Here is a 16,041-nt window from a genome sequence, read left to right on the forward strand (position 1 = left end):
TTTGGCTGGTGACATGCACGCGTCAAGATAGAGCTTAACTTCAAATTCACTTTCGGAAGGCAATTCAACTCCAATTTTGATGTGCGAGTACTCAATTTGATAGTGCTTGAGCTGAAGAATCAAAATCGCAAATTTGGAACAGAAAAAATATTGTTAAAAATTTCTGATGAAGCTTGTTGCAGCTTGATCAACAATCTGCTACAGGATTCACGCTTAATTCACACCAGAGCTTCATTTTGATTGGCATACTCTCTGATACCACTTGATATGGTCTCGCTAGAACCGTGCCCAAGATCTATGTTGAAATAAGCCTCAAATGCATTTTATCGAACATATAGTGTGCATAATGGAATTATATTAGCTAATCAAGCTAATTTGCAGAGTTAAGCAACATAATCATTATACTCATCTTGTTTGATTGAGATGGAAAAAGATTGTAGTTGTTCAACGAGTATTGGCATAAGGAGCTTCAACAATTGAGATGCAATTGCATTTAAGCAATCGACCAAGTTATTCTAGTCTCATTTTTAGAAATCTCCAATCAGATACATGATAATCGTTCAATATTACCAGATCAAATTACCTAGGTTGGAGAAGATGGCACACACAATCATTCGAACATCTTCCTTCTTTATTCAGCAGCTACGGAAATGCACTAACAATCAGACTTGCAGCTCCATTCAAACTTGCAGCTTCAACGATGATTTTTGGTGCTTTGAAACAAATTCAAAAATATTGTATTCATAGCTACGTAAGCCACATGGATTAGCTTGTAGCATTTCTATATTATATACTACAAAAAAAATGCTAATTAGCGACGAAAATTTGTGATGGATTTTTTCTGTCGCAAATTTGCGATGGAGTAGCGAGAGAAAACTCTTTGTCGCTAACATTCGAAATATTTGCGAAATTAGCGACAAAAAAAAATTTGTCGCAAATCCTTCACTAATTAGCGATGGATTCACGACAGAAAAATTATGTCTCAAACTCTGTCGCAACTTAGCGACATAAAGTTTTTCATCGCTATTCCCGTCGCTAAGTCACGATGGATTAGCGATGATATTTTTCTGTCACCAAACATTACAAGAAAAAATGCTAATTAGCGACGAAATTAGCGAGGGAATTTTTTCATCGCTAATCTGTCACTAATTAGTGAGGGAATTAGCGAGGGATTTTTTCTGTCTCTAATCTGTCCCTAATTAGCGACAGAAAAATTCCCTCGCTAATCCATCACTACTTTTCAATTTAAACCGACCCATCTAGGGTGCAAAATTTTCCCTCTCTCTCTGAGCGAAATTTAAACTGACCCAGTCGTTCGATTAAAGCGTCGGACGACGTGCTTCTCTTTCAGATCGTCTGACTTCCCCGAGAAGCCTCGCAGGTGATGGCCGAAATCTGACTTCGTGGGGGAGGAACGCGAGGAAGAAGAGGAGTTGGAGTCGCCGGTGCTGGTTGGATTGGGGAGCTCGTCGTCCCCTTCCTCATCTCCCTGCATTGATTTGTGCCCTAACCTCTTCCTCTCCAACTGAAGCCTCAGAGTCTTAGCCACTCTTTCCTCTCCGCCGCCCTCGTCATCCACTAGGCAGGATGAGAAATCGATTGAGAACCGGCCTAGCCACCTCCGCTCATACTTTCCAACCGGCTATTCAACGGTCGCAGGTCGACGAACTCAAAACCGTGGTGAGATTTGATCGAATCACATTTCTTGGATGCTTTTTTGTTTTTTTTTCGCGTCTAGGGGTTCTCGGTTTGGTTGTCATCTACGTCTTCGTTGATTTATGTGTTCAAAATTTCTTCTGATCGCATTGCCGCGTAACTACGGTGCTTGCTTTGTTAACTGAATTTCTTTTGTTGTTTCTTGATGGAATTAGGATTACTGGGCATCGAGTGAATGTGCTATAATGCAATGTAGCAACACGTACAGAGGTAGTCGACCTCATCGAGCTCCTTTGAAAGTCCCATTGTAAAAAGGATTATGTGCGCCTCGGCTTGAGGCACGCCTCGGCTTGAGGCGTGCGCCTCAAGGCATGCGCCTCAAGGCATGCGCCTCAAGGCATGCACCTTAAGGCATGCGCCTTAAGGCGTATGAGGCGCATACCTCAGGGCTCTTTTTTTATTTTTATTTTTAAATTTTGCGATGGATTAGTGACATATTATATCCGTCGCTAAGCCGTAGCTAATTTCAATTAGGTAATGTTTTGCAACAACCTTTAATCCATCACTAATCCGTCGCTAACTTGTCAATCCAAAATTAGCGATGGTTTATATCCAGATATAATTCGTCGCTACGCTATCGCTAATTAGCGATGGATCAACGATGAACATAAGCCATCGCTAATCCATCGCTAAGTAGAGACGGCGTAGCGACAAATAAAGTCTGTCACAATTTAGTGACTAGGATTATGCAGCGGATGCCATCCGTCGATAATTCATCGCTAATCCATCGCTAAACACGTTAGCGATGGAGTTTGTGATGGATTAGCGGCAGATAATGTCCGTCGATAATACACATTTTTCTTGTAGTGATAATCTTCAATTGATCTTCAGCGACAAATGCTCATTAATGAAGAAGTCAAAACTAACAGAAGAAATGGAGAGGTGATGAGTGGCGTGGGATCCTGTGATTAAGCCTAAGCTTAATCTCAGGCCAATCCTCTCAAGAGAGAGGCCTTCTCTCCAAAGGAGAGCCCAAGGGAAGGCCTACGGGCCTTTACAGAAATTCCAAATCTTCCAATCTTTAAAAGTCTAAAAGCCCCCTTCTTCTATGGCAAAGGGTCCTATTCTTAGGCCCAGTCTTGCCGAAGCTTGGTCAACTGTTGACATGGTTGGTCAACCATGGCTGCTAGTGGCTTCCAATCATAATGTGCCGCCTCCTCACTGCCAACATGATCGCTGAATCACCACCATCCACGTCTGCCTCTGCAGTCACGCACACTGTATGCTCGCATACCACAACTGAGAGCTCCATCGCCTAACCGCCGCACACATTCTGCGCAGACGCTTATGCCTCATGCAACGCCCATCCTTTTCACCCACCATGTGCTTACGCACTGCATCACGCATGCACTCTCGCACAATGCATCGAGCATGCATGCTCTCGCCCGCACATCGCGCTTCTGCGCTCCCACCTGGTTGCCGCATGCGAGTGCTCTACCGCTCTAGCACCATGCTCTTGCACCTCTGCACGTTGCGCTTAGCGTGTCACATGTTATGCATCTTGTGCCAGCACACTCATGCATTATGCACCCTGCACAACATTACTGCGCCTGTTTCCTTATGCGCCCTTGCACCTCACAACTTCGGTGCCCTCCTGACTCAAGTCTCTAGTGCGCTTGTGACCTTCCAATACATCGGGTGAGACTCAAACTGCGCTCACTGTGCAAATGCTTTGGCACTTGAAATAAGGTTTGTATCATATGTGGAACATCTCCATTAGAATCAGAAGGACCGAACTAAACAAGGCATAATCTAAAAGCATCAATATTAAAGGCATTCGGTTAAGCAATATGGGCATTATCAGTGAACAATCAGGTAAAGCCGAACAACATAGTCATCAGGTGAGATGGGTTGCATCCAGCGAGAAGTGCATAGTAGCAGAAGGCAGCTCAGTCAAAGGTAGTCAGCAGGAGGCAGTCGATCATCATGGTTTGCACTAGTCACTTAAAGACGTCACCAACAGGAATGGAAGTGTGAGCCACCCAGACAAGCTGACATCCACTTTAGGTCGAGCCTATAAATAAGTAAGTGCTGTGTAATTTTGTATGCTTTTATAATATGAGATTTGAGAAATAAGGTTCATTAGTTGTTGGCTCCAGAATTGAGGAAGGTCTCGTATAGAGGATCAACTTCCTCTAGAGAAGTCGACCTAGCTAATCTATCCACCGATTTGCTAGGATTTCACATCAATTCATGTTCCCTTTCCATCATCCTCTATAACGGCCTTTTAGGACTGGAGATCGCTGGCTGAGAGCTACTGATTGTAGTGGTTTGATGCAATTCTAATCCGTCATTTGAAGAAAAAAGCAACCGGCGAGATCTAGAGCTCCTTGAGTTCTAATTCGCCGAGATCCCGAATATAGATAAGTGCAATTACACGGATTGCAATTTACTAATTTGATCAAAATTCCTTAGCAAATTTCAGTTTGCAGGAACTCGAAGGACAATCAATTCCTGTAAGATCGAGGGCGAGAAGATCGCGATAGCTGAAGCTAAGAAACTGTCGCTCAACCTTCAGTGAAGCTGAGCACTCACTCAATTCACTGATCAGAGGCTTACAGCTAAGTGCATACGCCATTTCTAATTAATCCTGAGATCAATTGACCTATAAAAACTCAATATTTCACAGGGTGTGCAGACGGTGACAACGTGAGCTTCTAATCTAATCTCAGTTGGCATGCCTGCACTTGTATAGCTTAGCGTCGCCTGTGTGAGTGGGAGCTAGGATCACGCCTGCGTGCATGAGCAGCGAGATGCTTGTGAGCAACCGAGAGTAAGATGCATGTGAACGTCTGACTGTCAAATGTAGTGTGTAACCTAAATCATGAGCACCTGCGAGTGTTTGTATTACTTAGGGATCACATAATATCACAGAGTTAAGCAAGCATCGTACGATCTCTAGCAGGGGCTTAACAACTGGTATCAGAGCCGATGCTGCCTAAAGCGACTCCGTTCAAGGAAGATGTGTTGGATGCTCTGCAACAATGCTTTAAAGAGAAGCATGAGCTCGTTGATGCATGAACAACAACCGTTGAAAGCAAGATAGATCAGTTTGATGCTGAACTGATGACCTTTCAGGTTGATGTGGCTGAGAAAATGTCCGAGCTGCTGCTGCACATACGCGCCAGTGAAAAATAGAAACTGCATCTGAAAGTGATGACTGCAAGTTCACCTTCTGCAAGCCACATCCTCGTAGGTGAGCCATCGGCTACCCTTGCGCAGGATAAAACAGGTAAAAATTCTAATGGAAATGTGCAACACACGCCGAGAAGGCTGCCTGTGCAGGAAGCACGAAACGACAATGAGGCCAACTGTGCGCACTACCCGCACTACTCTGGCAATGCACAACACGTAGGCTGTGCTTTTGGTGAACAAGATGATTATGCCGTGCATTGTGGCTTTAACGTACGTGGTGTCATCGATGCGCGCAGTGCTCTCGAGGTGCACAATGCTCAAAATGCTCTCGATGTGCGCAATGCTTGAGATGCTCACATCATTTTCAATACGCATAACGTGTGAGAAGCGCATGGCGCTCTTGACGCATGCAATGCACGTGAGGCGCACTACGTTGTTGATGCGCGTGATACGCGAGCCGTGTGTGGTGGGTGGGATGCACGCTATGAGCATGACAATGATGGTCATTTCAACACATGAGATGCTCAGCAGTTGTGCGGCACTGCTAATATGCATAACACAAGAAATTTGCATGATAACTTTTATCACATTGGTGCGGCCGTTACACGCGAGAGACATGATGAGCGTTTCTTCCATGAAGGAAGTAATGAAAGAATTCTGCTTGACAGTTATATGAATGAAGAAGGGGCTTATGAGTATGTCAATATGATGAATTACAATAATCATACCCCTCGACATGGGAATGGTGAGAGTAATTTTGAAGCATATTTTCCAAGGCCAGTGAAGCTTCCCTTTCCTACATTTTCGAAAAAAGACCCCATAGAGTGGCTTTACAGGGCACAATAGTTTTTATAAGCCATAACGTGAGGTGGGAGCACATGGTTAGATGTGCCATCATGAGCTTTGAGGGTGAGGCTCTTAGATGGTTCTGATGGTTTAATCAAAGGAATGGATATCCAACTTAGGAAATTCTCGAACACGAAATTATCAAAAGGTTTGGTCCTGCACCTTTCACCAACCATGGGGCTGAAATGAAACAACTTCACCAAATGGGGACCGTGCAAGAATATCAAACTCAATTCGAAGACTTATACTCCCTATGTGAGGAATGGAATGAAAGAGCACTCTTGAGCTCTTTCATAGGAGGCCTTAAAGATGACATACGTCATGAGCTCTTATCTCAAAATCCCACATCACTTGAGGATTGCTATCTTCAAGCGCACATAATTGAAGAGAAACATAAAAGAATGCATGGGGTGTGAAAAAACTCATGGAACTTCACTTCAAATGCCAAAGTCATTCCAAGGTTCACATCTAATAAGGGAGTTAAGTTTAAGGGTTCCAATAACCCTAAGGTAGAGCGCATATCCTCAGAAGAAGAGAGTGAATTACGAAGAAAAGGTTTATGCTTCAAATGTAAGAGCAATTGGAAACCCGGTCACAAGTGTAACTCTTTCAAATGCTTAATCGCGACTACTAATGAAGGTGAGAGCGAATCAGAAGAGGAAGAAAACATGGATGAGTTGGACCAAGAGGAAATTGATGATAATCAAGGATCAATTGGCCAATGTTATGCTTTGAGAAGCAAATCCACCCTAAACTCCATGAGAGTCTCCGGTACCTTAGCCAGAAAGAAAGTGGAAGTGCTTATTGATATGGGTTCAACCCACAATTTTGTGAGAGAGGACTTGGTGACTAAATTTAAGTTCAAACCACATGAGCACCCAAAATTTGATGTCATGGTCGGAGATGGAATCCATCTCAAGTGCGGTCACCTTTACATGGATGTTGAGCTTAATCTCCAAGGCTCTCATTTGAAGTTAGACTTATTCATCTTACCTATGCATGGAGCTGATGTTGTGCTTGGTATGTGTTGGCTATGCTCACTTAAAAGTGTCACATGGAATTTCATTAAAATGGAGATGACATTTGCCAAAGCGGAATGCCCTATGAGCTTGAAAGCTAATAACACATTAGATGGAGAAATTATTGATAGCCAAGAAGCACTTAAAATCTTTCAGGCTACACATATGGCTTTTATATGTTTGGCACAACCTCTTGCACCTATGGAAGAGTCCAAGCTAGAAGAACAAATGCCATCGAATATAAATGATTTACTTAAGTCATTTCAAGATGTTTTTGGAGAACCAAAAGGGTTGCCTCCTTCACGGTCCCAAGACCATCACATTCCTCTTATGGAAGGAAAAAGGCTGGTAAGTGTAAGACCATACCAGTATGCTTTTGCACAAAAAAATGAAATTGAAAAATTAGTGCAAGAGATACTTGAGAGTGGCATCATCCGCCCAAGTTCAAGTGCCTATTCTTCACCGGTTCTCCTTGTGCGCAAAAAGGACCACACATGACACTTTTGCATTGATTATAGAGCACTAAATGAAGTCACCTACAAAGACAAGCATCCAATTCTGGTCATTGACGAATTATTTGGGGCCAAATATTTTTCAAAGCTTGACTTAAGAGCCGGGTATCATCAAATTAGAATGGCAAGTGAAGACATTCATAAGATCGCTTTCCGCATGCATGATGGTCATTATGAGTTCTTAGTCATGCCGTTTGGGTTGACAAATGCTCCGGCTACTTTCTAAAGAACCATGAATGATATCTTTAGACCTATGTTAAGGAAGTTCATGTTGGTCTTCTTTGACGATATTTTGGTCTATAGCGCCAATTGGGAGGATCATCTTAAACATGTCCGAATGGTGTTGAAAATCTTAAGAGAACACACTTTCTTAGCCAAGCGAAGTAAATGTAGCTTTGGATAAGTAAGTGTGTCATACCTTGGACACATGGTTGGAAGTGAATGAGTTAGTGTCGATCTGGAAAAAGTTGAAGCTATGGCAAATTAGCCAACTCTGTGCACCATTAAGGCTTTGAGAGGGTTCTTGGGTCTCACCAGCTACTATCGCCGATTCATTAGACATTATAGTGTCATCGCTCAACCTCTTACAGCTTTGTTAAAGAAGAATGCTTGGAGATGGAATAATGAAGCGAAACAAGCTTTTATTAAGCTAAAACGAGCTATGGTAGAGGCACCAATTCTTGCCTTACCTAATTTTGATAAAGTTTTTATCTTAGAAACCGATGCTTGTGATATTGGGATTGGATCCATGCTCATGCAGGAACGACATCCCTTGGCTTATTTGAGTAAAGTCATCTCCGGAAGGAGCAAAAGTCTCTCTACTTATGAAAAAAAACTCCTTGCTATTGTTTTGGCCTTGAAAAAATGGACGCCCTACTTACTTGAAAGGCATTTCCTAATTCAAACGGATCACCAAAGCCTTAAATACCTTTTGCAACAAAGAATTTCTACTCCTCTCCAACAAAAATGGCTTACCAAGCTTATGGGATATGATTTTAAAATCAAGTATAAAAAAGGGGTAGAAAATGTGGTTGTCGATGCTTTGTCAAGAAGAATGAAAGATGATTTTCTCCTAGTTATCTCTAGTGTTGCTTGTTCTTTTGCGGGAAAGATTAGTCAAGCTCAAATTGAAAATGAAGAAATACAAATAATCATACAGGAGTTGAGGGAAGATCCTATTAGCCACCCTTCTTTCATGGTAAAGGGAGACAAATTATTTTTCAAGGATAAAATTGTTATACCTTGTGACTCTTCACTTATTAAAGAGGTCTTGTTACACTTCCATGACTCAAGAGTGGGAGGCCATGAAGGAATTCATAAAACTTGGAAAAGGGTGAGAAATGAAATATATTGGGCCGATATGAAAAAAGACATAAAGAAATATGTGAAAGAGTGTCAAATATGTCAAGCAAGCAAATATGAAAGAATTAGACCTCCCGGTTTTCTTCAACCCCTTCCTATCTTTCACATACATGGACGAATTTAAGTATGAATTTCATTGAAGAGTTACCATCTTCACAAAAGAAAGAAGTAATTCTTGTGGTAGTGGATCGCCTTTCTAAGAGTGCTCACTTTATACCTTTACCAAGTACTTATACAGTGAAAATGGTGGCAAAAGAATTTTTACAAAATGTGGCACGGCTATATGGAATGCCTAAGACCATTACTTGTGATAGAGATACAGCCTTCCTTAGTAGGTTTTAGAAGGAGTACTTCACGTTGATGGGCACCAAAATGTGTTTTAGTATGGCAAGTCATCCTCAAACGGATGGGCAAACTGAGGTAGTCAATAGAACTCTTGAAACTTACTTGAGATGTTTCACAAGTGAGAAGCAAGAAGATTGGATGTAATATCTACCATGGGCAGAATGGTGTTACAATACCTCCTTTCACACTACTACGGGAATGACACCTTATGAAGCAGTGTATGGAAGACCTCCTCCTCAAACTCTTTTATACGAAGAAGGGACTGCCAATATACCTTTAATTGACAAGCAGTTGAGGGCGAGAGATGAGATTCTAAGGATCTTAAAAAGAAATATTGAGAATGCTCAAAATAGAATGAAACAAGTTTATAACAAGTAAAGGAAGGATAGGGAATTTCAAATTGGTGATTGGGTATGGCTTAAGCGCATCCCTCATGGGCAATTCTCATTAAGCAAAAACCCCATAACTAAGCTTTCACCTAAGTACTTTGGTCCTTACCAAGTTATGGCAAGAATTGGAGAGGTAGCCTATAAGTTGAAATTACCTCCAAGTGTACTCATTCATCTGATGTTTCATGTATCCCGATTGAAGCCATATCATGGACGTCCTCCAAGTGAAGAAGTAATTGAGCATGTCACAAGACAACCCAAGAGCATTCTAAAATCCAAATTAGTGCGTAGAGGTATAAGAAGAATTAAAAAATATTTGGTTGAATGGGATCATGAAGAAGAAGCATCAACCACATGAGAATGTGATTATAACATGAAGAATAGATATCCAGAGTTTAATCCTAGAGGACTAGGATCATTTCCAGAGGGAGAGATTGATACGAACCTCAGTGGAACAATTCCATTAGAATCAGGAGGACCGAACTAAACAAGGCATAATCTAAAAGCATCAGTATTAAAGGCATTCGGTTAAGCAATATGGGCATTATCGGTGAACAGTCAGGTAAAGCCGAACAACATAGTCATCAGGTGAGATGGGTTGCATCCAGTGAGAAGTGCATAGTAGCAGAGGGCAGCTCAGTCAAAGGTAGTCAGCAGGAGGCAGTCGGTCAGCATGGTTTGCACTAGTCACTTAAAGACGTCACCAACAGGAATGGAAGTGTGAGCCGCCCAAACAAGCTGGCATCCACTTTAGGTTGAGCCTATAAATAAGTGTTGTGTAATTTTGTATGCTTTTGTAATATGAGATTTGAGAAATAAAGTTTATTAGTTGTTGGCTCTAGAATTGGAGAAGGTTTCCTATAGAGGATCAACCTCCTCTAGAGAAGCCGGCCTAGCTAATCTATCCACTGATTCGCTAGGATTTTACCTCAATTCACGTTCCCTTTCCATCATCCTCTGTAACGACCTTTTAGGACTGGAGATCACCGGCTGAGAGCTACTGATTGCAGCGGTTTGATGCAGTTCTAATCCGTCATTTGAAGAAGAAAGCAACCGCTGAGATCTAAAGCTCCTTGAGTTTTAATTCGTCGAGATCCTGAATATAGATAAGTGCAATTACACGGATTGCAATTTACTGATTTGATCAAAATTCCTTAGCAAATTTCAGTTTGTAGGAACTAGAAGGACAATAACCTCTTGTAAGATAGAGGACGAGAAGATAGCGGTAGCTGAAGCTAAGGAATTGTCGCTCAACCTCCAATGAAGCTGAGCACTCGCTCAATTCACTGATCAGAGGCTTACAGCTAAGTGCATACGCCATTTCCAATTAATCCTGAGATCAATTGACCTACAGAAACTCGATATTTCATAGGGCGTGACAACGTGAGCTTCTAATCTAATCTCAGCCGGCACGCCTGCACTTGTATAGCTTAGTGCCGCCTGTGTGAGCGGGAGCTAGGATCATGCCTGCGTGCGTGAGAAGCGGGATGCTTGTGAGCAATCGGGAGTAAGCTGCATGTGAACGTCTGACTGTCAAACGCAATGTGTAACCTGAGTCACGAGCACCTGCGAGTGTTTGTATTACTTCACGTAATATCACGGAGTTAAGCAAGCGGCGTACGATCTCCAGCAGGGGCTTAACACATGTGCCTGCAGATCACATAGTACCAAATCTGTAACTGGATGAATTGGAAAAACAAACACCTGTTTCAGTGGAAAAACTACATTACATTTGATCCACAGGTGCAGCTCCAGCCTCCATGCATCAGTGAGGTGCTTGCTTGCATGTCTTTGCATTTATTTGATCCATGTCTGCTGCATAATGAATCGATATAACTGAAAGAAACTTAATGTCAGAAAATAATAAGGTATAATGGGTTGATTACGGAGCAACCAATTAGATTTGTGTGAATGCATCTAATGGCTCAAAATGACCCAATGGATGTCATTGTTTTCATTTTGGCATACCTGGGAAAAGAAATTCAGGATCCACAAGTAGTAACGAGCCAAGGCATGTGTCTTGTGATTTTGGATTTTCACAAGATCATATAGTTGTAGATCACAATCACAAAACTTTCTCAAGGTTAGTGAGACATGAGAAGAGTACAAATTGTGATTATGATATACAAGAGCGAGAGCAAAACACTACCTGGTCTACAGGGTCCATTCAGAATCATTTTTATTATTTAGTATTTTTGTAATTATTTAGTTTGGATCATGTTTCAGATCTAATTTAATATGGAATCTATCTCATATCTGAAGTAAGATTAGGGTTTTTTATTGTTTACTATATATATTCATCGTAGAGAAGGGAGAAGCTAGATGAATGAATTATGAGATATTTTTAGTGGCGTTCTTTAAATTTTCAGTTAATTTCATGTTTTCGTAGTTTCCTAATTTTGTAGTTGCGTTAGTATACCGATTCATGCAGGGTTCAGGAGAGATCCTCCTGATCGCTGCATCAATTTGGTATTAGAGATCCTCCTCAATCGGTTCATTGTGATGTTTGAAGAAAAATCTTGTAAGAAAAAATGGATGGTTCATCTCGATTAGTTGAGTTCGACGATTGAATAAAGTAATCTCAACATATTCAAGCTGATGGAAGGATCTATAAAAGAATTTGAGGCATGTTTAGAATGTCTTGAAATCAACGTGCTAAAAACTAATGAGAGTCTTGATCGGTACTGAAAAGTAGAAATAGAGATTATATGGCGAAAGCATGATGGATCAAGGAACAGTCACGTGATCTCCAAAATCTTTGTCGTTGCCTAATCCGGGAGATACATCAAGCAACCCATGAAGGCAACCCAACTAATCGAGAACTGATCTCCAAAATCTTTGTCTTTGCATTTACAACAAAGAGAAGCATGATATGTTCGTTGTTTCGGTTACAAGATTGTCAGAGTGCAATTCGGGAAGCGATCCCAAAGAGGCACAGGAAACCCAAGCTTCGATTGATGGTTCCTCTACGGAAACCAGCGGACTTCCCACCTGTGTTGCATCAACTCTTGGGTTTTTGTCGGATTTCACATCGACAAACCAAGTGACATGGGAATCAGTCCTTCCAGAGCATGAAAAAACTGGTTGGATTTTGGAAATAGGGCCATAGTGGCCTCCAGCGGTTTGAGGGTGTTTCAAGCAAAAACTGACCCCAGCCTCACTGGAGACTAGTTGCCTGTCGTGCCAGACCGAGAGGACCCCCGGTGGGCAGCCCTATTAGCACCAATGGCCAGTGTTGGCCTGCTGCACACTGACTCTCCTTTTTTGCAGCTGCATCAGGCCGGCGGCGCCGCCACCAGCGAAGCCCCGATTGGTGGTCCCTTACAGGACAGAACCATCCTGAGGTAACTCCTGGTGAAAGGACAGGGGGATGGTCTCCCCAAACCGCCGATGTTGCAGGCAGTGGGGAAGACCCTCCATCTCTTTCCTCATTCAGGTGAGATGGCCAACGGCGGCGAGGATTCGGATGGCCACCGTCTGCGGGTCGGACATGGCCGACCAACATCCTTCCTGCCCTGCGGGGCCAATCTCGATGGCTCGGGATGGATGGCGGTGGGGAGCAAGGTTGTTAAATGCGATGAGGCGAAACGAGGCGTTGAGCATGTTATGAAGCGAGGCGTAAGCTTCTAGGCGTTGAAGCGTAAGCTTCATGATCAGAATAATAAAATAATGAAAATTTTAAATAAGAACTACTAATTTGCTTTTAGTTATTTTAGTACAAAATCATAAGAAAATAAAATAAAGATTCATCACCGATCTCTGCGTTCGCCATTAACTGATCGGGGCCAAACAGGGAGGCGACGTCAGAATCGACCTTGAATGAGACGATGCTTGCAGTGTTTTCCAAGAACTGCTCGCCGATGAGAAATCGTGCACTGCGGTACTCAAAGAGGAAGAGGAGGAGAGTGTACCAAATTATGCATTGGAGGACGACGATATGTAGTCTGTACCATGAGGCCGCTGACAGATCCTCACTGGCTACATTTGATCTTGAGAACGGTTTTTCCATGTATATATAAAAAAAGGCCGCCGGCAGATCCATGAGGTCGCCGACAGACCCGCCCTGCCCCTCAGAAGTTTTTTTGTTTAATTAAAACTTATACATGTAAGCCTGGAAGTCCTAAAAAACTGAAAAAAAAAAACACCATTTTATACTTCAGGCTGCCATTAAAATGCATTCAGATAAAGTACCTTAACAAAAATAAATAAACAGGTTGTTTAATGTAATAGCCCTGAAATCAAACGGCCTTTTGTAAATAGATGATAAGTTAGGCATAATGTTGTAAATTGCTCGATATCTTCATCATTTTTTACCTGACCAGGACTGTTAAAAAAAGAAAATCTCAAAATCACCGTTGAGGAGGCAGCACTTCAGGTACTGAGTGTGCGCCTCGCCTGTGAGGCGTATGCTTCAAGTACTGAGGCGTACGCTTCTCACAACACTGGTGGGGAGCTTCTGCACCGCCTCTCACTCTTTCCTCCCCACATCGAGTGAAGGAGAACACGATGGTGTTGGTGGTAAACCGGTTTTCCCTTTAGCTGCCTTCAAAACCGGGTTTCATGTTATTCAAACCTGTTTGAGTGCCATGCCTTTCAAAATGATTCCTACGTCCAAACCTGATTCTCATTGCTTCTTAACCTGGTTCCCACCCAAAAGTCCACCCATTTTGGTACTCGACCATATATCCTATCCAAGGTTGTTAAATGCGATGAGGCGAAGCGAGGCGTAAGCCTCGAGGCATTGAAGCGTAAGCTTCATGATCAAAATAATAAAATATATAATATTAATAAAATAATGAAAATTTTAAATAAAAACTACTAATTTGCTTTTAGTTATTTTAGTACAAAATCATAAGAAAATAAAATCACAATATAGATTAAACATAGTTTAAGATGTTTAAAGCTATCATAGAACTCAATTGAACTGAAAATATAGGTTAAACATAGTTGATGTGGTTTAGAGCTACCACATAATAAAGTTGAATTGGAAGTCATCTCACCAACAATTCTTGAGACTGCATGAACAAACCAACTACTCAGGATTCATGCGACAGATCTCACTCCAAACAAATATAAAGAAGGCCAGAAATGTGAAGCTAAGCAATAGATGATAAAAAACACAGAAGCATGCTATCTTCAGAAATTCATTCAGTGGTTTTTGATTGAAAAATCGATCAATTCTATTCAAGCCCTTACAAATTAAACAAATGCATAAAAAAGGAGGAAGATAGAAAACCAATGCATAAATATCCAATAAGCTCTACGTTGATCATTCACCATTCTATTCAAATACTTACTAATTGAACTAAAACATCGAAAGTTTTAAAGGACTAGTGCATGAATTTGAAAAAGAGGAAAATAAACATAAAACCGTGTTCATTCTATGCTAATTGGAAGACGAAAACAAAATTAACCTCTTCATTGACGAGTTCTGATTTGTTCAATGCCAGGGTGACCGAAATCCCTGTAGATTCCGCCTTCACCAAAAACCTTGTAAGCGTGATGGGCTCCAGCTTGGGCTGCTCCATAGAGAAAAGAACAAGCAAATGATCCAAATTTGACACTGGAGGGTCGATAATCATGGATTTCCTCTCGAATACGTTCTCGATCATCCCTCTCCTATCAACCCAATCAATCCCGCCAACCAGAACCTTGTCCCCCACCAAAACCCTCCTCTTAATCTTCTTGAGCACTGCTCGCACCACGCAAAGAATCTCAATGCTGACCCTCTCGTCCCCAATTTCGCCAGAACTGGAACTTTCCAGATGACCACCATCGTCGATTCCCGAAGAGAACTCGGATAGGTGATGGCCCACTCGAGGGAGGCCCTCCCGCTCGCCCTGCACCAGAGGAAGACGACGACAAGGACAATGAGCTTCTGGAGGGTGTCGGCAAGGACGAAGCAGAGGTTCATGGAGTAGGGGTCGTTGGTGTCGATGAAGTGGAAGGAGAGAAGGGGGACGACGAAGAGGGCGACGAACCGGTTGATGCTGGAGCACTGGTCCGACGAGAAGATCCTCCACCACTTCACCGAACCATAGGCCAAGATCATCGCCACATAGAGCGGAACAACCGCTGTCATCACGTGGTAGAAGTCTGCCGCCGTGATCATCTTGGGTCCGGTGGTTTTTCGGCGATGGATTTTGGTGGGAAAGTGGCGGTTTGTGGGGACTATACAAATGAAGAAACGGTGACATGATGCGCGAAGTACGTTTTGACATGAGGCGTGCGCTTCACATGAGTGAAGCCTGAGTTTCAAGCCTGAAATGCCTCACTACCTTGAGTGTGAGCCACGTTTTGACATGAGGCGTACGCCTCTCACAACACTGATCCTATCTAAACTCCCAAAATCCATACCCAAACCCAAAACAGTTAAAATCCAATTTGTCTAACCCATATTTGTCCCCAAATCCTACATATCTGATAAGTCATCACTTGGCACAGGTCTAAATCCAAACCCAATTGAGAAGCACTTAGAGCTAATTAAATTTGATTGGATCCAAAAATATCTTTGGATGAATCTTTTGAGTTTGACCTCTATCCTACTTGAAGATTCATCTCTCTCCCAACTACAACAACTACAAGTAGATCAAATCACCATTCGCATGTGGCTTGTACATTTTCTAGATCAGATTTACTGGTTCTAGCAGTGGACTCATGCTTGCAAGAAGTTACACCAAGTTGCTATTTCTTTCGAGTGAAATGAAATTAGAAGAA

General features: G+C 42.2%; 1 pseudogene; it reads right to left on the reverse strand.

The window, feature by feature from the left end:
- Nucleotides 1-13,036: 13,036 nt before the first annotated feature.
- Nucleotides 13,037-15,436, reverse strand: LOC149846079 (putative auxin efflux carrier component 1d pseudogene; annotated as a pseudogene).
- Between the last annotated feature and the right edge of the window lie 605 nt (nucleotides 15,437-16,041).

Source organism: Nuphar pumila, chromosome 2, assembly GCF_984573655.1.
Source record: "Nuphar pumila chromosome 2, dmNupPumi1.hap1.1, whole genome shotgun sequence".
NCBI lineage: Eukaryota > Viridiplantae > Streptophyta > Magnoliopsida > Nymphaeales > Nymphaeaceae > Nuphar > Nuphar pumila.